This window comes from Numida meleagris, chromosome 2 (assembly GCF_002078875.1).
Source record: "Numida meleagris isolate 19003 breed g44 Domestic line chromosome 2, NumMel1.0, whole genome shotgun sequence".
Classification (NCBI taxonomy): Eukaryota; Metazoa; Chordata; class Aves; order Galliformes; family Numididae; genus Numida; species Numida meleagris.
In genome coordinates this window covers 83830748-83854631 of record NC_034410.1, presented here as the reverse complement: position 1 = coordinate 83854631, position 23884 = coordinate 83830748, and the positions used below count along the sequence as shown (strand labels likewise).

At 38.9% G+C, this 23884-nt stretch overlaps 1 protein-coding gene across 31 annotated transcripts in view; it reads right to left on the bottom strand.

Annotated features, from left to right (window-relative positions):
• The window catches only part of LOC110394552 (poly(rC)-binding protein 3-like), a 498677-nt gene that overhangs the window by 177273 nt on the left and 297520 nt on the right, over positions 1 to 23884 (bottom strand). For 4 of the 31 annotated variants that reach the window (XM_021388476.1, XM_021388470.1, XM_021388473.1 and 1 more), the window contains one exon: positions 1082 to 1179. The exons of the other annotated variants lie outside the window; for them this stretch is intronic. The gene's annotated coding sequence lies outside the window, so the exon portion shown is untranslated. The remainder of the gene's footprint in view (positions 1 to 1081; positions 1180 to 23884) is intronic. 31 annotated transcript variants of the gene reach the window in all.

Genomic DNA, 23884 nt, shown 5'->3' with positions numbered 1-23884 from the left:
TCTACACGACAAACTGCTCAGATCAGACTTCTTGGGGTACATAGAATAAACAGTGCACAAGAAATCAGAACAAGGGGAAGAGTAATTATTTAATTTATTTTCTGTCATATCTCCATTTCTAAGCTGTTTGAAGTGTAAGGAAACAGCAAAAATGAAAGAGATCAGTCTCCTTTCTGGTTTAATAAACCAATATACTAGAGTAATGACTTTTTGAAACAGGTCCATAAAATCACGTGCCTAAATGTCTTTCAAGCCATCGTCTAGTGTTCTTTGGCTGTCTTGTGGACTAATTCATGTACTCAGCCTCCTTATTTGTCATCTAGCAGCAGAGGATAGCTCTGTGTACTCAGAATGCTATCCCACATTTCAAGTCCAGCTTCTTAATTGCCAGTCATCCCTACCAAACAGGGCAGTAGCCTGGTTTGAGGTGCTGTCTCACCACTACAAATCTGAGTGAAGTTGACAAACTGGGAGATGATCAGCCCTCCTTAGGCAGTGCAAGAGAGGGACACATTGCGGTAGTGCGGAATGGCAGCTGCTCAGCTTTAAAAGAGTAACACTGACTAAAGCTGGCAGAAAACATTGGGAAGGCTCTGGTCACTGTGTTGGGTCCATGCTGACAGTAGTCAAAGGGAAATGAAATTCAGCACAGAGAAGACCTGGAAACTTGATATACATCTTTCATCTTTCACTGAAGTCATTCATCTTTACTATTGCATTGGGTTTATGTAACAAGGCTTTATTAGTGGCAAGGCTGCAGCAGTGACCCCTGTGATGAGAGACCAGTCGATGCTTCTGCGCCAGACAAAACTGATTTCAGTTGGTCTGGCCACCAGACCAAATGGACCACTGGAGCTGCGACTAGCCAAACTGAGCCCATCAGCTTCTGTGATAACATATTTAAGAAAGTGTGAAAAACATTGTCTGGTAACTGAGAGAGAGAGGTCTGAGAAAAACATGAGCATAACTACTGTACAGACACTGAGATTAAAGAAGGAGTATGGGGAGGAGGTACTCAAGGTGCCAGAGCAGAGATTCCTTTGCAGCCCATGGAGAAGACCACAGTAAAACAGATGTTCACCTGAAGCCCATGGCGAGTATCACACAGGACCAGATATCCACACTGCAGCCTACTGAAGACCCTGTGCTGGAGTAGGGAATGATGAAGTGAAGTTGAGTCTGGAAGGAAGAGTGGTAGGGGGAAGGCGGTTTAATTTTGATTCTGTTTCTCGCCATCCTACTCTATTTTTAATTAGTAATGGATTATTTTAGTTTTCCCAAGTTGAGTCTCTTTTAACAGATAACTGCTAAGTGACCTTTCTGTCTTTATTTAGAACCACGAGCTTTTCCACCTTATTTTCTTCCTCTGTCCTGTTGCGGAGGGGGAATGAGAGAGTGTTTGGGTAGGTGCCTGGCTGATGGCCAGGGTCAACCGACCACAGCTATGAAATAAAATACCATTCCATCTCAGATCTGTCACAGATTAGCGGGACTGAGACTGGAATGGAAAAAAATACAAAAAAAAAACCCCAACGAAAACTCTGCCTAGAATGAATAGGAACAAATGGAACTAATAAGGAATAGAACTTCTCAGAGAAAGCTACATTAACAGGAAAGCTTCAGGACCCCCAGCTCTCCACTGTAGTGCAGCCACACATTTGAAAACAAGGTCTTATACTAACAAACAAAGAGATTCACAAAGAGAGTCATACTCCATGAAAGGAGAGTGCTGAAGTCTTCATAAAAAAAAAAACTTTGCCTGCGACATGACGCTGAATTCTCTTTGGTCCATAAGGGAATTTTCAACAATACAACAATAATCACTGAAATATAACATAGCAAGTGTTTTGAAGTCAGATGAGACTTACTGACTTGCAGTAATGTATGTATTCGGTCAGCATTTCTTTTAGAAACAACTATTTTATATTCTTTTGTTGTTAGATTTTAACAGCCTTGAAGTGATTTGTTTAATTCCAGCCCCTGAACTCCATCCTAGCCATTATAATAGTAATAGTACATTCCAGTTATGAAAAAAATTGAAGAGCTATGCTTCTCTGCCTGATACTTAAGGCTATGTGATTAAATCTCCATCAAGTTATTACAGCAAAGGACTCTGGCTCTGTTTGGATTCTTTTGGATTTAGTAAGGATAACCCTTTACAGTGAAAAAATTAGCAAAATCCTCTTAGATAAAACTCATTGAATGAACTATTTCCTGAAAGAGTTTCTTGTTAGAATTAATGTTCTGTTAGTATTATCACCAACCTGCTAAACAAATGGGGTCCGTGGGAAACATTCACATTGCTTCACATACTTATTGTGAGAAATCTCTAGAATAATAAAACCCAGAACACTGCAATATTGCCAGTGGAACTGAGAGAATATTACATTCTACTAACAATTATCATGTTTATAGCCAAAAACATTCTTGTAATTTAGCCTTGTTTTCATGGCTAAATAACTAATGTCTCATACCTTTACCCTGGGAAATGTATAAACCCAGTGAAGCCAGCTTTTGCTGAGGAAAGAGAGTTTGGAAATAGCTTTACGAAAATTTCACCTAGATTCTCAGCAACTGTCAAAAAAGGAAATGGTATATTAGGAAATATTAGGGAAAGGACAGAGAACACAGCAGAAGAAAACATGATAATGCTGTTACATAAATCCTTTGCCCACATAACTTTGAATACTGAATATGTTTCCAGTCATCTCATCTCAAAGAGGACAGGGTGAGAAAGGAGGATAAAGAAAAGTGTGACGGGATGATCAAAGGTATGTAATGACTTCTGCACTTAGAAAGAAAAAATAACTTCAGGATTTTTATATTTGAAGAGGAACAACTGAGGGAAAGTATTGTGAAAGAGCCTCATAAAACCAAGAACAGTACTTGAACAAGAAAGGCTTTTTCACTGTCTTTCATAAAACAGGACGCATGGTGATCCCAACAGTGTGAGCAGTTAGCAAGTTTAAAAACAAACAAACAAAACCAAGAAAGGACGTTTTCCATAAAGATCATAATTAAACATCAGAACTCATTGCCACAGGATGTGGTGGATGCCACATACATGGGTGGAGTCCAAAAAGCAATTCACTGAGGCAGTAAGATAAATATCACCAGTCTGTATTTTACACAAAGATGCAGAATGTAAGCCTACGGAGTATTGTGGGTTGACACGAAGGGAAGTTACCCATTGTTCCCATTCAAATACAGCTCACGGTGATCTCTTGCAGAGGCTAGAGAGCATTCTATGCCTTTAGCAAATATAGAGTGAAGTGTTTGCGGGCACAAAATTCCTAGCTTCTCTGGTTTCTCTGTGCAACTTCACACTCCAGAGTAATTGGAGTTAGTGAAGAGTCACTGTTTATTTTGGGGGTCCTTACAAGTCTGTCCATCATTTTGGAAACAAAAAAATGAATACAGTAAGGATGTCCAGATCTGAGATGTACTTCTAGTGTTTTGCCACCTTACATAAATGAGGGGATAAAAATGGCTCCACTAGGTCAAACAGAAGATCCTTCTATCTAAGCCAGCATTCCATCTACAACAACTGCCAAAATAAAAAGTAAGCTTTGGCTGGCATGACATATTCAGCTTTTAGGATACTGTAAACTTTAGAAAGCCATGCTAACCTTTTTAATCCCAAACAGACACTGAATAAATATTATAAAAGAGAATGTTCTGGAGGAAAATAATCCTGAGGCTCAAGTCCAGGTTCACATCCCAGCTATAGAGGTCACACCAAGCTATGCCCCATCCTTTCTCTCACACACTGGTTTTCACTGAAAAATAACACGGACAGATAGCAGGAAGGGACAGCGATATCAACCAAAGTTCAGTGATCTGGGCCACCAAGACTCTGGGACTTCACCAAGACTTCACCCCATAGCTTAGGTGAAGTCTGCATGACCAGAGAGATCTAGTCAGTCAAAGCCAGTCAGAACAGTTTAACTGCACTGTTATAAAAGCCTTTCCTGAATATAGGAAGCCTTAAGGAGCCTTAAGTCTCTTAGGAAGCATCAGCCACCCTGTATGAGCTGCTGAGTGGTGCAACTGGCAAACCCTTCACTTGCTGCGGTGACAGTGAGCAGGGTAAATTCTTTAGAAAACAGCATCAGATGAAGGATGCAGAGCTCAAGCAACCTCTCTTATTCACCAGAAGTAATTTTGATCCACTTTTATCACCACAATAAACTGAAAGAGACAATTCTACATAATCTATGTCTACTTATTTCACTGGAAAATCTCTATATTCCTCTCTCATTAATTAGCTTAAACAGCTAAAATGAAGACCACTAAGCACACAAGAGAGGCTGCTTTTTTTTCTTCAGACAAGAGGAGAAAGAAACTAAGCAGAAGAGGTATTGCAACAATGTTATTTCTAAATATTCACGCTGGAAAACTTCACACTTCTGAAATTCATAGTCTACGTAGATAAATGGCAGCCATTCAAAACTGATGGGAAACCAATGAAGTTTGCATCCAAATAAGTATATCTGTGCAACCATCTTCAGCAGTTTACCTATCTTAACAGGAAATCATTACTTTGGCGAAGACAAAACTCTTCCTTACACAGGCATACACTCATCCCCATGTCTGTCTGCACAGTGAGTCCATTCAGGGTAGCCACATAAGCCAGAAGAGCACTGTCTAGAGGCACAGAATCAAACTGCCACAAGCCCAAGGATGCTACCGTGTTTGTGTTGGCATTTCAGCTAACAGAGCTGTTGTGTTGGTCTACAACAAGTTATCTAAGTCCATCTGGCTGACAAATGACCCCATAAAAGTCAGCTTTTACTGGGGAGACAGGAAACCACAAAGCCCTTCTCAGAGTGGTTTTACTATCCTGGCACAGGCTGGAACTGCTGGGTTGCTGAAGCCCAGCCTGAGGAATACTGCGCTTGAGGAGTAAAGATACCTGTATTTCTTGGTCAATAAGAAAAACACTCTTTCTGTGGGTATGGCCACAACAGACCACATTGGCTCAGTCTCTTAAATAGCTGTTACTGCTTCCAGAGTGCATCAGAATTAAGCCTCACCATGTGGAACACATCCCAAGTCAGCTGGAACCTCACAGGGAAAATCAGACAGCTTACGGGCTCCTGCAAACTACAGCTATGTCTATGTGCTGTCTACAGCACACTAGTCCCTCTCATGTTAGTCTGATCCACTCACTTGCATTTAGACTTGGCAAAAAAGCAGCTTTTTGATGCAGTTTTTACATGGTCTACAAATGATATGAACTATTTGCCTTGTTGCCATGGCATGATTGTCAGCTGTCAAGGTGATGGCACCTTGGGAAAGTGTGTTTAAGGAGGGGCAAAATGCCACATAGGCCGGGGGAGCTGAAACAGGCGAATAAAGGCAATCAGAAACAGCTGAGGTCAGAGGAAGTGGAAAGGTATTGGGAGTAGAGGTCTTATATGGAGTCCATGTTGGAACAGGAGAGATGTGTTAGAGGGAAGGAGTAGCAGAGAGAAGCCACCAAGCTGTGTTGCTGGGGTGGGAGGAAAGGTGCTGGGAATGAAGAAGTGGAGCTGAGTCTGGGCAAGAAGACAGAAAGGCCTCATTTTAATGTTTGTATTCTTGTTTCTTGCTGCCTGAATTCATTCAATTAAATTAATTTTCCCCTAGTTGAGCCTGTTTTACTAGTGATGGTCATTCCTAAGAGATTCCCCTGCCTTTATCTCAACCCACAATCTTTTTCATCCTATTTTTGCCCCCTGTCTTGCCGAGGAGGGGAGCGAGAGGCTGCCTACAGTCATCCCACCATCCTTGGAGCAGGCAGTACATTTATGCTGCTTTGCTTTCAGTGAAAACATCCATACTGGGGTTGGTGCACCTCAATTATGTACAATGAATGTCACACCTTCAGTGAACTTAATCTGAACTGCCTTAAACAGTCCCTATACAGGCAAGGAACAACACTGTTCTCAGACAGAATGAGGATGCAACCCTACTTTCCTACTACATCTACTGCAGCCAGTTTGTGAATACATTATCCAACCCTATTTCCAGCTTGCAAATTGTTAATGAGCAGATTTCTGCCAATGCATTTGTTAATTATGCACTGAATTATTTGGACAAAGCATTGTTAGCCTGTGTGTTGTTCATGAGCTATTTGCTGTCGACTGTGCATTGTTAATAATTGTTTTGACTTCTGCTTCAAATGCCTTATGGTGCAGGAAGAATAATACTGTTCCTGAATGGTCACCTCACAGTAATAATATTGTTTTTGCTTACTGAACAGATGACAACAACTTTCAAAACAGTCACAGGAGAACAGACAATGACTGAATATCCAACAATGACTTGCTATGGTGTGTGTTTGCACCTGGATATTGTTGTTCACATGCCAGTACAAAGTATTCCACAAACCAAAGCACCTCCTCCCATTTGTAAGTAAATATTTCTCAATAGTTTGTAAAAGGAATTGAAAAGCCATCAAATCAAATAGCTGTTTGGCTCTAACGGGCATTTAAGACAAATTATCGCATTAGTGAATCAGTTTAATCTATAAGGAAACAAGTTTGCTGTGACCAGCACATAATCTTTAATGCAAAGGATGCCACATTACTACAGGATGTTTGAGTGAAGGAGCTATGGGGACAACCAATTACATTTATTGTATTTGCTCTTTCAATTTGGACATACACATGGGATTATTTCATTTGCTTTAAGCAATGCATGTGCATTCTTTTCTCCTGATTTTCCTTAAAACCTCTGTGTCACCTGAAATGATCGCATCTAGTAGAGTCAATGCTTTTTCTTTGCCCCTCCAATACCACACGCACACAACATTTTTAAAGACCCAAAGGCTTCTGGCATTGCATTACAATGGATCAGGCACCTCTAATACACTGGGAAGGAAGAAAAGCAGACTGCCCAAGAGAGGGGAAGCAGACAGTCTGCCCTGAGGCTTCCCTATTGTTTGTTTCATTTAGAGACAGGCAATACCACAGTATCTATGACAAGACAGGAAAAAATTTCAAGTTGCCCCAGCTGTCACCTGCTTAATTCAATACCAATTGTTCAGTTGGTCCCAACTGTCCATAAAACAAGGAGATTTTTCATGGCTGTGCTAGAGAAATCTACTGTGCACCTCTGATGTGCTGTTCTTTCACTTTGAGCAATATTCCATTCCAATCAGTAAGCACATGAGTAATCCTGGTCAGCAGACACTGCGCTATCTCATCCAAAAGCAAGCTGTTTTTTTTAATTGAAGATTGTTCTTTCCCACCCAGGAAAGAACAGGATAGGTGGGTCAGGAAGGATGACCAATTCTTCAACTTTTGTAATTGCCTCACTTTAGTTTCACAAGGATATGTGCAACACAGATAGATGTAAACATTATGTGGTTCGGTAAGCGTTGCTTTTTGGTGGACAAACAGAGAAGAGTGTGGTGGTCAGCATGGCATCCTTGTTTGTTAAGCTTGGACTGACAGCTAGGGAAAACTATTCAGATGACAAAAAACAAGGGTTGCCTCACTGACACTCTAGCAGATAGCCTCCTCTCTATGCAGCAGACACTGATCAGTAAAAGCTGGGAACAGAGAAACTCTGAGAGACTGTGTCAAGCTAATATCCAATCTCCGCTGAACATCCCTACCAGGTAATGACAGAGAAATGGTGAAACTTGTACAATGTCATGTAGGTGAGGCTTGCTTAAACTTCAGAGCATTGTATTACCTGTTAAATTACCTCTGGTATTAGTTAAGGTTAATAAAATGGTGATGCTGTGAAAAGAAAACTGAGAAGAAAAGCCTCACTGTGAATTGCTGAAAATTATTGCTTACATCACAAAAATGATCCCCATGAAGGAACCACCTTACAGCAAACAGAAACCAAACAATCATATCACAAACATAACAGTTTGCACAGAGAACTAACCACAAAGCACATACACATGTACTGGAAATAAAAATTGTTAAGGTAGTATCAGTGTAACTAACAATTTTTATTCCAGAGCTATAATGACTGGATACATATGATATTATCAGAATCTGTGAGCACAATCCCACTTCACTTATATATGAAGTCAATGGCCTTGCATTAGAAAAGAATCTCCTTCAGGGACATCCATGAATCCATTCACATGATTAAGATGACCAAGATTTCACTTAATGTGGGCAGCTGGCACCCATTATGCATATCACACATTACAAGTTATAGTGTTATTTTATCCTTACTCAGTGCTGCAATACTTAAAATGTAATTTAATCCATCCAAGCACCAATACTGATGCCTGGCTACAGTAAGTATTTCCAGTTAAACAGTGTGAAAAATCCCACCTTTTCAGCCATGGGTTTAGTTAAATAACTCAGCTGAAAGCTACAAGAATAGTTCCTATTCCATTTTCTTGTTCTACGCATATGATTGGCAGTCACCTACTTCAAACAGCGATCTCCTCTAGTTTTTCAACAAGATACGAATGGAAACAAATAATTTTGATCAGTCTACAGTTTATACAAACAACAAATAGCATATTACAACCAGTAAGCAAATCTGTAGGGATACAATTTATAGCAGCAGGTCATTTGCTTGTACTGCAATTCAGATTTCAGTTTTCTCATATCAGCTCAGCAATTTTACCTGTTATGTTTCCCAGAACACTGTGGTCTGTCCTATTGGCATAGGCAATTTGGCTATGCAGAAGCACAGTGATGTTTCCACAATTTAACTCACAATGCAGAAGTTTATGTTACAATTCCTTATGGCAAAACGAAAGCTACAGTTGTTACCGTTGCTGACAGATCGTGACCTTCTTATGTGAAGATCAGTGGGACCTCTTTGATCATTAAGTGTGACCTCCCACAGCATACAGGAGGTGGAATCCCAATTGTTTGTTTAATCCCTGGCTCTCAGCCTAGACTACTCCATTCCCATTTGCATCACAAGATTCAACAACAAAGTTGTTTGGTGTTAGCATCTGAAAATAGGATTCCTATTAGAAATTATACATGCTGTGGTAGCATCACAATCTATGGATTAAGACAGATACTGATTTTTTTTTTTTTAAGAGTACACATTGCAGTAAAAGTGAAAAGCCCTCAGAAACAAAAAAGTTCTCTGAATTGCTACAATATTTATAATATAAAGAAAAGTAAGTCACCATGAATATTTATGTGTCTTAAATAAAGAATAATTAAGAGCTAGGCAGGAAGCTGCCTTTTCTTTTTAAGCAATAAATGTTTAATTGCAAAGTATATTTTAGTAACAATTTGGTGCCTGATAGAGATATAAAAAGGGACATTTGAAGGTCAGGGATAAGGCTCATATACGTGTATTTAGCTCTGCACATAGAATAATGTAGTATACTTGAGTAAATACCGAAAAAATAACTAACAGATACTTATTGAATAATGAATTAAGTTCTGGTGAAGTATTTACTGTCCTTTTTATCTGCCTTTAAGAACAATATGCACAACTGTTCTCATACACAAGAGTATTTCTTAAAAAAAACATGAATTGCAAATATCTACTAAAAACTGTTGTGTCGAACAGGCCGTTGATTAGGACAGTAGAGACCAAATAGAAAGATGCCACTTCGAAGAGTCAAAATCACCTGTTTTTAACCATATTGAAGAAGCTGCTTATATGGAACATGAACATAAGCAAAGAGCTTCAGATTTCCAGTAATGAGGTAATAAATAACATTGTTAGCTATTTGTAGACAGACACGGGCATTCCATGCACCATGATGTGGCCTATTTTAAGGTGTTCTCTGCCAGTTTGAGAAGAAAGGCAATTCACCCCTGATCTTCTAAGATAAGAAGAAATCAGAAAGGTACTGCAAGTCCAATGAATATCAGCTACTCAGGGACGGAAAAAAAAAAGGGGGGGCTTTGGGATGCATGGGCAGGGCATAGCTTTGTTTTATTTAAACACTGTGCCTTGGTTTGTTTTGTTGACACACACTTCCTCTTTTGAGAGAACTCATTCCTGCCAATGCACTCACAGTTTTACACAGCAAAAAAGATATTGCTATCCATCTCATTCCTATCACAATGCTCAATTTCACAATTTCAAGTGTTGTGTACTAACCTGAAGAAGTAGCATCAAAGGAAAGCTAATCCTGCAGTATTAGTTGCGTAAAGGAAATTCTGAAATACAGTTACATAATTGGATGAACAGAATTGAAAGAAAACAATCCAACTTCATGAAGGTCTAGGAATTGATACCTCTTGATATGAAAACCATAGTTCGCACTGAAACCATACAGTCTCCCATACACAAGTGTGGCTTCCTAGCATGCTTGAAGGAAATCTCTTTCCTATCTAGCTTTTTTGCACATGAACGTCTTTTACATATTTGCAGCTAAGAACAAAAGAACACTAAAAGTAAAGGGCCAGTCGAAACATCATGGAGCTTCCCTGTTATTCTTTGGATGAGACTTTTGGCGCACAGACAACCTCTTTTTTTTTTTTTTTCCCACTGTTTGAATTTTCTGGATGCAACCTTCCAAATTCACTTCAGGCCACCTGCAGCAAGAGACTGCTATGATTTGTGAGTGCTGATCAGCCCCCACAGAATTTTATTCTCTGATTACAGTAGAACTTTACATGCTCTTCTCCTAACCACTTGCTGGCAAGCTGAAACTGACAAATGAACATAAGCAAGGGTGAGTGGTTCTGCTTTTGGCAACTTTGCAGAGTCACACTCAAAATGGAAATGTTTTATTATTTTGTCTCAGGAATGAAGTTCCTAAGCAGAAACACAGCAACAGCAGGGATTATAATAGCAAACACCGACATTATTAATATAAACTGGTAGCCTCACACACTGTAATTCTAGCAGCTCCTCTTTTTCAGGTTCTAAAACATTAGTAGTTCTTGTGCTAGTAACAGAGCTTTAGGAATATCCTCTGTGTCCTACTGTGCCATAGCTTTTTCTCTGCAAATACAAAATTTCCTAGTGAATCCCAAAGCAGTGGAATATTGAGGTGATACACTGAAGTGAGAAGGTAAAAAGCTGACAGATTTTTAACTGAATAGGTGTACAGTGGGTCACATCCTTAATTGGTATAAATAACCTGAAGCACATTAATCTCAGACCTACACTGGTTCTCCCCTTGCTAGTGACATAGCATAAGTCAGGAAGAGTCCACTGTTGGGCTCCCACCCCACTAAGGTTTGGTGGCTTGCATTTTTCTTAAGACAAGTTGAGAAAATAATTGTGAGGAGTTACCGGCATTTTGCTAGCTGAGAGAACCTGAGCAACTCAGGAGGCACATAGCCTAGGAGCTGTTCTGCCTTTCAAGAGGGGAGGAAGCCTGTGCACAGTGGCCAGAAAACTTAAGGTAGTCCATGCAGCATTTCTTTCTTGTACATATGCTGCAGATCAAAGAATGCCTTCAGCCTCCCCATGCAGCTTTCCTGAACAGCAACAGGTGGTCTTCCCTGAGAAAAGTCTAAAGTCTTCTAAAGTTTTCTAGGCATTAAAAAGAACTGTGAGGAAAAATAATAACGTTTTCTTTTCCAACAATTTTGAGCACCGATTTTCCTGGTAAGCATATTTAGCAGACAGTCTTGTACATAATATATCCTCTAATGCTTCTTCATCTGTAATCTTTCCTTTACAAGTCATCAATTTCAAATGTTCATTCTCTATGAACAGCTATCTCTCACTGCGTATGTATTTCCTGTTTACAGCATAGGCCATGATTTTTGACGGATCAAAGAAAAACAAATCCAAGTGAGTCTGACGTTATTTGTAAGACATGGTTCTATTCTACAGTAATGAATTTATTCTATTGATTCTGATATATTTTTATGTCATAACAAACAGCTGAAATAGTCAAGATGCCTCTTTCTTCCCTCAATATTTTGTAGAAGTTTTTGTTAGAGATTTCATTTTAGGACTGCTTAATATAAAAAGAAAATATTAATAGCATGATGACCGGATCAATACATTTATTGGTTATAGTAAGAGTTCAATCTTCTTAGTTTTGCCAAATCAGAAGACGAGAAACAACAATCAGAAATGCATATATATCAGGCTAAATTCAGAAGTAAATACTACTGTTGGAAAAGTAAAACACAAAATTAGGCAACCAAATCAACATTTGTAAATAGTATTAAATACTATTGCAATAGTATTAAATACTATATTTGCAATTTTATGCTGCTGTAGCTGTTTGTTTCAAAAGAGTTATAAATGCTGGGCTTACCTCTCTGCTAAGGAACAAGTGTTTTCCACTGAAGATTCTCCACTGGAGCTCATAATTATATGGTGCCTTTCCAGTGTAGCTGAGCATAGAATCAGGACCCACATATGTTTTGTCCACCAGCACCATGGTCCTCCACTTGCCCACACAGCTCTTAGTCACTTATTGACATTTCCGGGAATTTCAACTAATGATCAAATCTGGCTGAGTGAAGTCAAGATGCAAAAGTTCTTTTCAATCTATTCGTAATTTGACTACAGCACAAACAAAACAAGCATGTCCCTTATCATTGATCTTTTTCTATCATTTGAGCAATGAATGTGTTGAAGTGCTGCTGTAAACAGGGTGGGAACAGTACTGCTGTGCATCAGGAGTAAAACAAATAAGATAAGACAGTAAGAAAAGATGCTTTCTTGCTGAAACAGACCAAATCACAGCATGGAACATTATTACAGAATCTGACAGCAGAGCACTAATTTGCTTCTTTGAATGATGCAGATTCAATCAATAAATCTCCAGCTATCACAATAAAACCTTCGGGGAGATAAACCAAAACCAGAAAATCTTCTTTCCACAAAATGTTTGAAACAGTTATCCTTTTCTTCTGTACCTTGTTCCTAACATATTGAGTTTATTCCAAAGCCATTCTTTTACTTCCTCATACAAACATATCAACCTACCCATGCCCCACTACTACTTGAGTGAATTAAAAGGTTTATAAACACTTCTCAGGCTGCAGACACATAAGCACTTGAGAAGTGATACTCAGGCATGAAAATCTAGCATCCCTAAGATCAAATCAAAGCTGGATATGTATGTTAAAATATATGCCAAATCAAGGATTAAATCCTACATATTGCATCCATGGCCTTGCATACTCTTTGCATGCATGGCCAGACCAGAGTAAAAACCCAGAAAGAGCTGGCTAGTATTTATGATTTTTGGCATGTGAGGGAAGTAGAGTGACGTAGAAAGATCCACACAGTTTCTTGAAGGGCTCATCCCAGCTCTGTTTTCTATGATTTTCTTTCTTGATGGCAAGATGCTAGGCTGACTGAAATTTTGGACTGAATGAGAAATTTTGTCCTTTGTGACAACAAAAGGAAGATGAGAATTCGAGTCTTCTCTATGTTCTACTTGAGACATTTGTAAGAACCTTATAAAGAAAAGAGCAGAAAGAAGAAAGCATGGGAGGAAGTAGTTTTTAATGAAGGAGTCAGGGGTAACACAAGTGGCTTCAGGAGCAAGGTTCAATCAGGGCTAAAAAGGCAAACATACCTGGCCAAGAGCACTACAGAGCAGAAGGGAGAGACAACACTTTGCAGGAGAAAATGTGATGTACATTCAAGTAATGTAAATATTTACAAATAAGGGATAATTGCACCTAAACCAAGATTCATTATCTACCACATTACATTATTACCAGTAATACAATAAAAGGAGTTTGGCTACAAATAAGGCATAATGTCTACTAGGCAAACTAATCAGGACAGATAAGGCAGGCAATCTCAAAGCAGAAATTTACAATTTTAATTAACCTATATTTATCTACCTCTTAAAGATATTCTTAAATTTATCTCAGTTCCTATAGTGTCAGCACTCCAACATAAATCAAGAAGGAAAGCTATTTTTTTTAACTGGAAACCCTTCTGGATGCAAAACTCTCACTCTAGTTGCAATGTTTCAAATTTAGGAGCACCAAAGCTTGCAACTAGAAAACACTTTTTGGTTTAAGGGATAAGAGAAGATGCCACTGCAGAATTCTATTTCCTGCCTCCACCTTGTGCCTGGCAAAGGGTTGAACGGGGTCCAAGGGAGGGAATGATGGCCTCTGTAGAGGAGAACTCTGAAACTCTGACAAGGGAAAACTGTCTTTGGAGGACAGGATGACCTTTGCAAACAGCACATCTAAAGTTAAAGAAATGGATGCTACTAAGAGAAGGAACAGAATAATATGTACAAAACTGAATTTGAAACACAGCGTTCTGCCAGTGAGGAAGAGCTGCCCTGTCATAGCTAATAAGATACTCAGTCAACTGTATTTTCTGAAGCTCTTATACAAACACTGTTTGAATCATTAACTGAGGGTGCTAAGTTGTAAAGTATCTCTGTTCAGAAAGAAAGAAATCTGAGTAATACATCTACAAATGTAGAAAGGGTTAAGTAAAGCATACTAGTTAATAAAAAACAAATGCACACACTTTTTTTTTTTTCCAGATGGCATAATCTCAACCACAAACGACTAAATCCTAATTCTTCATGGAAAAATATTTTAATGACTGCACATTCTATTAGCCACAACTATATTTCAAAACAATTATTTAGGGAAGAAGCACCTGCATTCATCTACAGTTGGAGCAGAGTAGACAACAGAACACTTAAAGGAATGAAAACCCTCTTACATACCTACTTACTGAATGTTCAGCCACACACTTACAGGCTTTCTGCAGCCCTGTGCTTCATACTTAGCATGAGTTTCGCACAAGCACTTCAAAGTTACTCAGTTATCCTCTTCAAAATCCCTCCTCAAAGTTCTTATTTTTCACAATGCCTACAAATAATGAAAGTGCGGTAAAGGAGATGGGAGAGACCACAGGAGATCATTATCCATCTGACCTTCCTGAAAACTGCTGTAGTCTCCTCAATGACAAAAAGATTGCCTGGATCCCAGTCATCTGCTTCAGTACTACCTGGATCCTCCTCATCTTTCATATCTTCCCTTTAAGGAAGAATCCAAGGATGATGCCTTTTACTCCATTACTATGGAAATGAAGAACATCATTTCCTTCCTCTGTGGATGAAGTCACTGTAGCGCTAGACTATTAGCACTGTTTACCATTTACCTCATATATGGTTCACTGTTACCTTCATCTCCCTTGTATGTATGTTTCTCCCTTTTACATAGGCAATAAATACCTAACGCTATGAACATGCCTTCTGCTCTGTGTGCCTAAAATCCAGATCAGGTCTCATTTGGGAGTATCTTCACTCATATTAATAGTGATAAAATGAGAAAAATCCTGAAAGGCTGTAGCTGTTAAAAGAATACTAGAAACTTAAACTAATTATTATAATAATAGATGTGAGTTAGGAGATGATTAGCAGCCTTGGATTTGCCAAGAATATTGTCAAAGCAGTGTAGTTCTCTTCTACACAACGATAATAGGTTTTTATAGAAGTACTGTCTGCTTTGATAGGGGTTTTGACACTTCTCATATAAATATAAATAACGTGAAAAAACAGGTCTCAATGAAATGTTCATGCAACAGGTACAACCATGACTGAGTGTATCAGATTAGTTAATGAAGTAGCAGATTTACTGCAAAATCAAAAGACGGAACAAGCAGGGTTACACTGGGTTTTGTCCTGCATCCAGTATTGCTCAATATTTTCATTACTGAAATGGATGATAGAAGTGTGCTTGCTGAGTTTACAGATCACAGTATGCTGTGAAGAATTTATCTGCAGCAGGAAAAGAACATATTTTTAAACAGAGAGTTTAAAATCTAAAGTGTGATAAATAAACTATACATTAGATATATAACTGTCAGACTTGAGGAAAAATTACAGAATTCAACAAAGAGAAAGAGAACTACACCTACTGTAATCACTGCAATTAATTAGTTCTGATATAGCTTCAGAAACATTTTAATAAAAGCCATTCTAATTTATCTATGACTTAAATGTTTTTTGCCAATGAGAAACACTGCACCTAAGATAGCACAGTATAAAATAGCACTCATCCACTGCTGCGCTACCTGTGGTGGTGTCTACTCACTTAATTGAGGAAAATTATAAATCATAGGATCATAAATGAACCACAGGGAGAAGGAAGCCCCTCTGTCTGGGTACTGACACAGAGCCTGATGGAGTGAGAGGACCAGGGGGTCCCTAATAGCATGTCTTTCTCCCTCTGTATTCGGCACTGGTAAGGCTGCACCTCGAGTACTGTGCGCAATTTTAGGCCCCTCACTACAAGAAAGCCATTGAGGCCCTGGAGTGCATCCAGAGAAGGGCAACAGAGCTGTGACAGGTATGGAGCACAAGTCTTATGGGTGGCAGCTGAGGGAACTGGGATTGTTCAGTCTGAAGAAGAGGAGGCTCAGGGGAGACCTTATAGCTCTCTACAACAACCTGAAAGGAAGCTTTGGTGGGGTGGAGGTCAGCCTCTTCTCCCAGGTAGCAGTGATAGGATGAGAGATAATGGCCTCAAGTTGCACCAGAGGAAGTTCAGGCTGGATATTAGGAAAAATGTCTTCTCAGAAAGAGCGGTGAGACATTGGCACAGGCTGCCCAGGGAGGTGATGGAGTCACCGCCCCTGGTGGTATTCAAGAAACGTGTGAATGTGGCACTGAGGGACATGGTTGGTGGGCATGATGGGGGTGGGTTGATGGTTGGACTGGGTGATCTTGGTGGTCATCTCTAGCCTTAATGATTCTATGGTTCTATGTGGGATGCCGAATGCTCAGAAGCAGAGATCACACTGGGAGAGGAAAAGGTGGTTGGTTACTCATTTTTGTTATTTTTTTGTGTGCTCTTATTTTTTTTTCTTTAACCTCCTGATCCTCATGTGTTTTCTTCTGTAAGTCAAAGGAAATCAATTTCCTGAATGCAGGATGTTTCAGAAGGAACCTGCGCTGTGCTCTCTGTCCTCTCACCTACCAGTGTCCCTCTCTTAGGCTTGTTGACACCATCCTCCAATTCAACACAGTAATATTCCAGTCAAACACTTTTTTCTCCTTTGGAAAAAAAATACATTTCTCTCTAGTATGACTGCTGCCTATATCGGTTCTTCTTACTGCATGGAAATGACAAAACAAAGCAGCTGAGACTGCGTGGCGTAATCTGACTGACCTAGATTCACAAAGTATCAATGTAAATATGCTTTAAATGTGTTGCTTCCTTGTTTCAACTCATTTCAGCATTTAAACTTTTAAGAAATCTCTGCACCTGGAAAGAGCTGTGGCTTTCTGTGTTTATTTACAGTATGTGTTAGAGTTGAATGTCGCCTAGCAACTGCAACACATGTCCCTTCATTGCTCTTACACCTAATCCTAAAAAGACCAGTGCACACATGCAGTTTGCCTCCCATGAGTAGAACCCGTAGAAGGGGGTGAAATTAGTTGTTTTTAGTATTTTACAGCCTGAGGGGAAAAAAAAAAGTAGATCAAACAGGATAGAACAGTAATATATAATTTCCAATTGGTATTATAATAAAAAAAAATGTGCTGCGGCTGTATTGTTGAAATGCATTTGAAAACACTCAGTGAAAGATCATCCATTTGGAGTAATGAAATTTGGTCTATCTCAGATTATAGCATCTGAGGCATACATATATTATTAGACAACAGTTTGTTTACATGATTTATATATATATACATGTACATGTAAATGAAGACAGCATTAATAATAGATCAAATCTGTTCAACTAAATTCTTAATACAAGTATTTTTTATATGAATGTGCCAGCAAGGTTGTAAGTGTTCTAGCTAAATGGACACTGCTTAGTCCATGTTTCTCTGTATTGAACTACCTTTAATATGTTCTTAAAGCATTCCCACAATAAAAATATTGGAACAACTCCCTTCTCAACTAAGAGGACAAGGGAGACAAAAAGAATTCTTTGGAGGGGCAGAGGATTTCATCTGTTTTCAGTATGTTTGCCAGTTTACAAGAACACTGGAAAACATGAAAACAGAAATGACAGAGGGTACACGACTTGGCTGCAAACTAAGGCAGAGCTGGTTGATCTGATTTGAAGCCTAAGAGATCTGTCAGCGTCTTGTCCACGGGACTGTGGTGAGCATGGCGGCCACAGTGCTCTTTCAGAGATGGTGCTCTGCTGTGTGCATGTCCCAGATTACAGGCTGGTGAGCTAACCCACAGCCTGAGACTGGTGCACCCCATTCCTTACGAGGCAGAACTGTGCTTTTCGTACCTTAATTTGCTCACACTCACTGGAAATTTTAAAACTTACAGAAACCTAGGCCAGTAATGTGCGTCTCTTGAGGTCTTCTGTGGAGGCTCTCATCATTGCTTCTCTTTGTTATTACAATACTGTTTACTATCATTACTCTTTTTTTTTTGATTTAGTGTATTTTCATAGCTTCTTAAAACATTATTTTATTGAATATACGTTAACTCTCTTTTCACTATGAACAATTAATAATTTTATAGCTATACCATAACCTTAATTCCATGAAAATACGAAATGATGCTAAATAATGTCAATACTTTTATTTTAACCTATATCGGCTCTTATTTTCATACAATTCACTGACAACATTCCTACTTGTTGTGGCTTAACCCAGCAGCAGCTCAGCACCACAAAACCCTTTGCTTACTCCCCTCCTTTCCACAGGGATGGGGGAGAGAACTGTAAAAAAAGTAGAACTTACAGGTTAGAATAAAACTATTTATGAAGACAGAAAAGAGAGAGAAATAATAGTAATGATAATTTTATACATCATATATATGCATACAAAACAAGAGATGCACAAAACTGCTTACCACCCATTCGTCAATGCCAGTCCCCAAGCAGTGGCTGCACCCCTCTGCCAATTCCCCTCAGTTTTATAGTTTTTTTTTTTTTTTTTTCACATGACATCATATGGTACGGAATATCCCTCTGGCCAATTTAGGTCAGCTGTCCTGGTTCTGTTTCCTCCCAGCTCCTTGGTCCCCCCAGCTCCTTGCTGTCAGGACAAAAAAGGCTCCCTGTTATGTTTCTGCTCTATTTCCAGTGCCTGTTCATCACTGTTACAGGTACTACTTAAGCACCTCTCGTTTTGAATATCTGTAATTCAAATTGCAGAGTGTTTTTCTTAATGAAATCCTCACACCTGCATGACCACCCAAGCACCATGACATGTCTGCTGGAGACACCGCTAGTCCAGGGCCCCTCGTGCTGCTCACATTCATGCACTGTATAGGCCACACTCTGCTATTCATCAGGTCTTGTTTTTCACCCTGTCTCTGACAAGCTGCAATGGTAATATTCATTCTGCCTGCCCTACCATCACAATCGAATTTGTAACCTAAGTGCTCAGCTGTCAGCTTCACTGCAGACCACATTTTATTTTAATAAGAACTACGGGAATGAGACAGCTTCTTTGTAAAGGTATTGCCAATGCCTTCAGCTCTCCTAACTGAATACATTAAGGCTTTGTTATTAACCAATCTTTACGATCTATTTAAACATGAATTGTTAGTAATCTGACACAATGCTGAGAATAATTTTGTCTTCTTATTTTTTCATTCTCAGGGTCAAAAGCAGAGAATGCTGTTAATGCTCTGCTACAAGAGAAGGCCCTCTATCCATTACTGACTGCAGAAGAGGATACAAACCTGTGCCATGAACACTCACAACTAAACTCAGCTCACTGAGGACATTGACACTTATTTAAACCTAAGAATTGTTGAGCATTTAATTCAAGCTGGTGAAATATGAGGAACAGGAGGTTGGGAATGCTTAATACACAGCTAATCATGATGGAATAATTATTTCTATTTCAAAATTCCAAATGATAAAAAAAGAACTGAACATTTTAAAATCACTTGCACATCCTCAAAACACAAGGTGCCTGAGTTTGTCACACCTAGAACTATGCTGGACTCATATCAGCCCATTCCCTTGCATTTCTTAAATGGAAAATGCAAGCTTCTGGGTTAAAAATTAGGGCTCACTCAAACTGGAGGAATGCAGAACCATCACAAAATCTACTTCATACAGTGAAATAAAGTAAAACAAGTGAAACTAAATGTATGGAAGAAAACTGGAATTAGATTCCCAGGTCAGTGACACTACTGGTCCTGACAAGATGAATTTATCCAAGCTATTACAAACAAGATGTCCAATTTATCCCAGAACAAATTTATATTTTTTCTATTCCATCTTTTCAACCAGATGACATTTCATAGAGTACTGTACCATTAGCAAATAGGTTTTCTTTTTTTTTTTTTTTTTTAAATGTCTTTGCCAATCTCAGAACTTAACGAAGAAACACGGCTTGGATTCTGTGGCACCTACATTTCAAAATTCGTTATCAATCATCAGGCTAATTATTTATCAAACAAAATCAGGAGGTAAATGTACTTGAAGATGCAAAACACCCTAGAAGAACTTTTGCACTGTTTTACGCTCTATTTTGCACGCTGACATGATCAGGCTGCAAGAGATAAGAATGAGAGTGAAATTATTTCTATTACAGAAAATAGCTTTGTACAATGAAATTTTTTTTGCAGCTCTCGTCTAGCTCTGTAAATGTTTCTGAATGAGATTTTGACTGATGTTTTCCATTGACTTGCGTTAAGCTGAAAATCACTGCCCACCTTCTGTTTGTAGTGGGATTTGTACTCAGGATGTGATATTAATTTTATCTCTCTGCACAAATATTTAAAACATTTTGTATTGTTGCTTCTTAAAGTGTAAGAAATAAACTAAAGGTCTGTTGGCAGCCCTGAATGTTGGCAGTCACACAGTATATTAAAAATACTACAGGATGATATGTTATCATTAACTGCGTTTAAGATAAGTTTTTGCCTTTTTAACACTTTCTTGGAAATTCTTTGCAGACCAGCAACAAAAGTTAAGTTTGCTCAACTTCGGAATCGTTTCATGTTTTTGAACTTCCATGATAAACCAACAGAAAGAATAACAGAAATAAACAAGATTCAACTCTCCAGGGATCACTTGCTTTACTGTGAGGATCACTTTCTGTGTCCTGCACTGCCCCTTGCTGGAGTATCTCATAAATGTGACAGTGTAAATTCTAAGACCAGTGCTAATTAAAAATGTGTATCAGTTTCTGATCCACAAAGTAATCTTAAAATATAAGGATTCTGTGCTTTTATAATCAGTCACTTAATTAACAATTCATTATCATATATCTGGACTTCTTTTCTCAAGGCCATTGCAGTCTTGGCAAAATGAATACACGTGAATAGCTGTGCTTGCAACTCCTTGTTTGTCAGCGTTATGGCTCTGATTTTGTTTGGTTTCCTTTAAGTTTTCAAGGATAATATTTGATCTCAAAATATGTTCTTAACACATTTTCACAAATGTGTGAAAGGTGGCCTATACAAATGTGAATGTAGAGAAACTGTTAAAAACTCCATTAACACTTCCCCACAATAAGTAAATCCTACCACAACACATCTCAGCCACAATACCTCTCACCCAGTCATAATTTACTCAATTTATGCTAGTATTTTTAATTGCATCCTACATGTACTTGTTGTATGCTATAGATCAGATTTATGTAGTTAACCTCTCCTTCCCTTCCTGTCCACTGCTGATTAATAAAGCCAAGGACTCACCTTCTTCAAGTTCTCTGCATGGAACCACACATTCTTATTTGCCAACAAATACTAAACCACAGCTTGATACTCTCAGTTAATGGACTAAACTGAGAGTGACATTACTCGCTTGGAAGTTGAAGGCAGTGCAGGGGTCACAATAACCCATTTGTACTTGAAATATCGCCTTCAATTTAAAAATGCATAGCAGAGAAAATTAGAAGACCATAGCCAGGTAGTTGCTTAAAAGCTTTCTTTTGGAAAGTTGCAGAACAAGCCTGATGGAGGAGCCTGGCCCTGGCAGGCCAGGTAACAGTAGAGCACCATCTGACTTTGTCAAAGTTTTGATTTCACCCTCAAACTGACCTGGGAATTTTTCCCAAAATGTAACAGGGTCAAGAGGCAAAACCAGGAATCGAACCCATTATTATTAAATATTCCTGCATGCTAACAGATCTGTGGGTGGTAAGAACAGTGTGGGAACAGAAAAGAGTTAAAAATATGTGGTGATGCTGGAGAAGGACATGATGAAGGGAGAGTGGAGACCTGCAGCTCTTCAAGGAATCAGAAAGAAAATAAAGACTTAAGCATTAACGTCTATTTGTTCTGTGCGTCATCCCCTGCTGTTGATTTAGCCACCTGTCTAACTTGGGGTATGAAGATGAAGGGGTCCAACACACAACTGTCCTGTTTCCCTACTGTCCTGATCTGGGAATGCATTGCAACACATGAGAAAAGCTGCCAGCAGCTTAGGGTGCAGTACTTTTTTTAGTTCACCCACACCCTGCTACCAGAAGAAGACCCAGTGAGGCTATTTAAAATGTCTAATCACTGCCCCAGCTGATTACATATCTGCTCAAGAATGGAGCGTCATCAAAGAAAAAGTCTTATCTATCGCACTCTGTGGAGAGCTTTACATGAAAGCTGGACTGAAGCCTGCCAAACCCAACAAATGCCTTTCCAGCAAGTCCAGGGGGGAACAGCACTGTGAATAAGAAGTGGGATGCTATCACAGATGCATGGCAAGAGATGACAGTAAGTCTCAGGGGTGAGACAGTGTCTCTGTGTTTCATCTGTATAAAATGAGGCAGGCCAGCTTCCAATTCACTCATAAGATTTGATTGAGGGGGACGGAAGTACAATATTTTACTTCTCTGTTTGGCACAGTGCAACTGTGGCTGGAACACTGTGCCTATTTCGAGCATCCAGATTTCAAGAAGGATGCTGAGAAGTTGGACAGGGTTCATAACAGAGCCTAGGGAATGATTAAAGAATTAGAAGCTATGCTTCTAGTGAAAGACTCCAGAAGGTTAATCTACTTATCTCATCAAGTGGAAGGTTAAAGGGTTAGAACTTAATCACAGTCTCACATCTAATATGAGAAATGGAAATTTGACAGTAGGAGGGTTTATCTCCTGACTTTTTACCAGAAGTCCAGTGGTTAAAAGCTGAATACAAATACACTCAGAAAGGACAAAAGCAGAAGACACATTTGTTTACTTATGTGTTTAATTTTAAGCGAGGGCTATTAACCACTGAAGAAGTGTATTACGTTTTGCCAGCAATGGCAAGTCAAGATCGATGCTTTTCTAAAAAAACTCCACTGCAGCTCAAACCAAGCTATTGAATACAGCCTGTGCTCTTTACTGAAAGATATAAGAAAGACAGAATGAGCTTACAGAAACAAAGTCAGTACAACATACTGTAATGAGAAGAAATGCCCTAATGTCTAAATACAGCAAGTCCTTTAGCCAAAAAATATTTATATACATATTCGCCTTAACCTGAATATAGAAGAATGCCCACTGGAGCTTGAATCAAACATGTGAATTTAGCTAACTTCAAAAAATGTATACAATACCCACTTTGTTAAGGGCTATGTTCTGAAACATTGTTTTGCTACTACATTCCCCAAGTCATTTCCAGTTATTGATCTGCAATATTCAAGTGGACAAATGTGACTCCGATAAGCATGAACACTTCAAAGTTAAATGATTCTCCACAGCTGTCTCACAGATAAGCTTCTGAACACATCTGGCTTTACAGGGAAAATACAATACAATAATTGAAACGGAATTGCTTTTTTCCCTCCGTTTTTGGTCATGGTAAAAAAACTTGCAATGTCAGGGCTTTTTTCCTAAGCACAAAAGAATGGACTGTGTCACGAATCAATTTTGCCATAACATAAATTACCTTCACATTTTCTCTTCATTCTGGTAAGACAGGCCTATTGCTGAAAGGCCTCTTCCATTTGCTTATGCAAATAGTCTACAGTAATAGTAAATTTAACATGAATTTTGATGGACGTTCACCCTCTGCCTCAAGAACATTAGGATATATAAAGTTTAGTTTATCTGGTGATCCTAACTAGAAATTTGTGATTACTATTCCAAAAGAGAAACATAGAACAAAATACATAGATA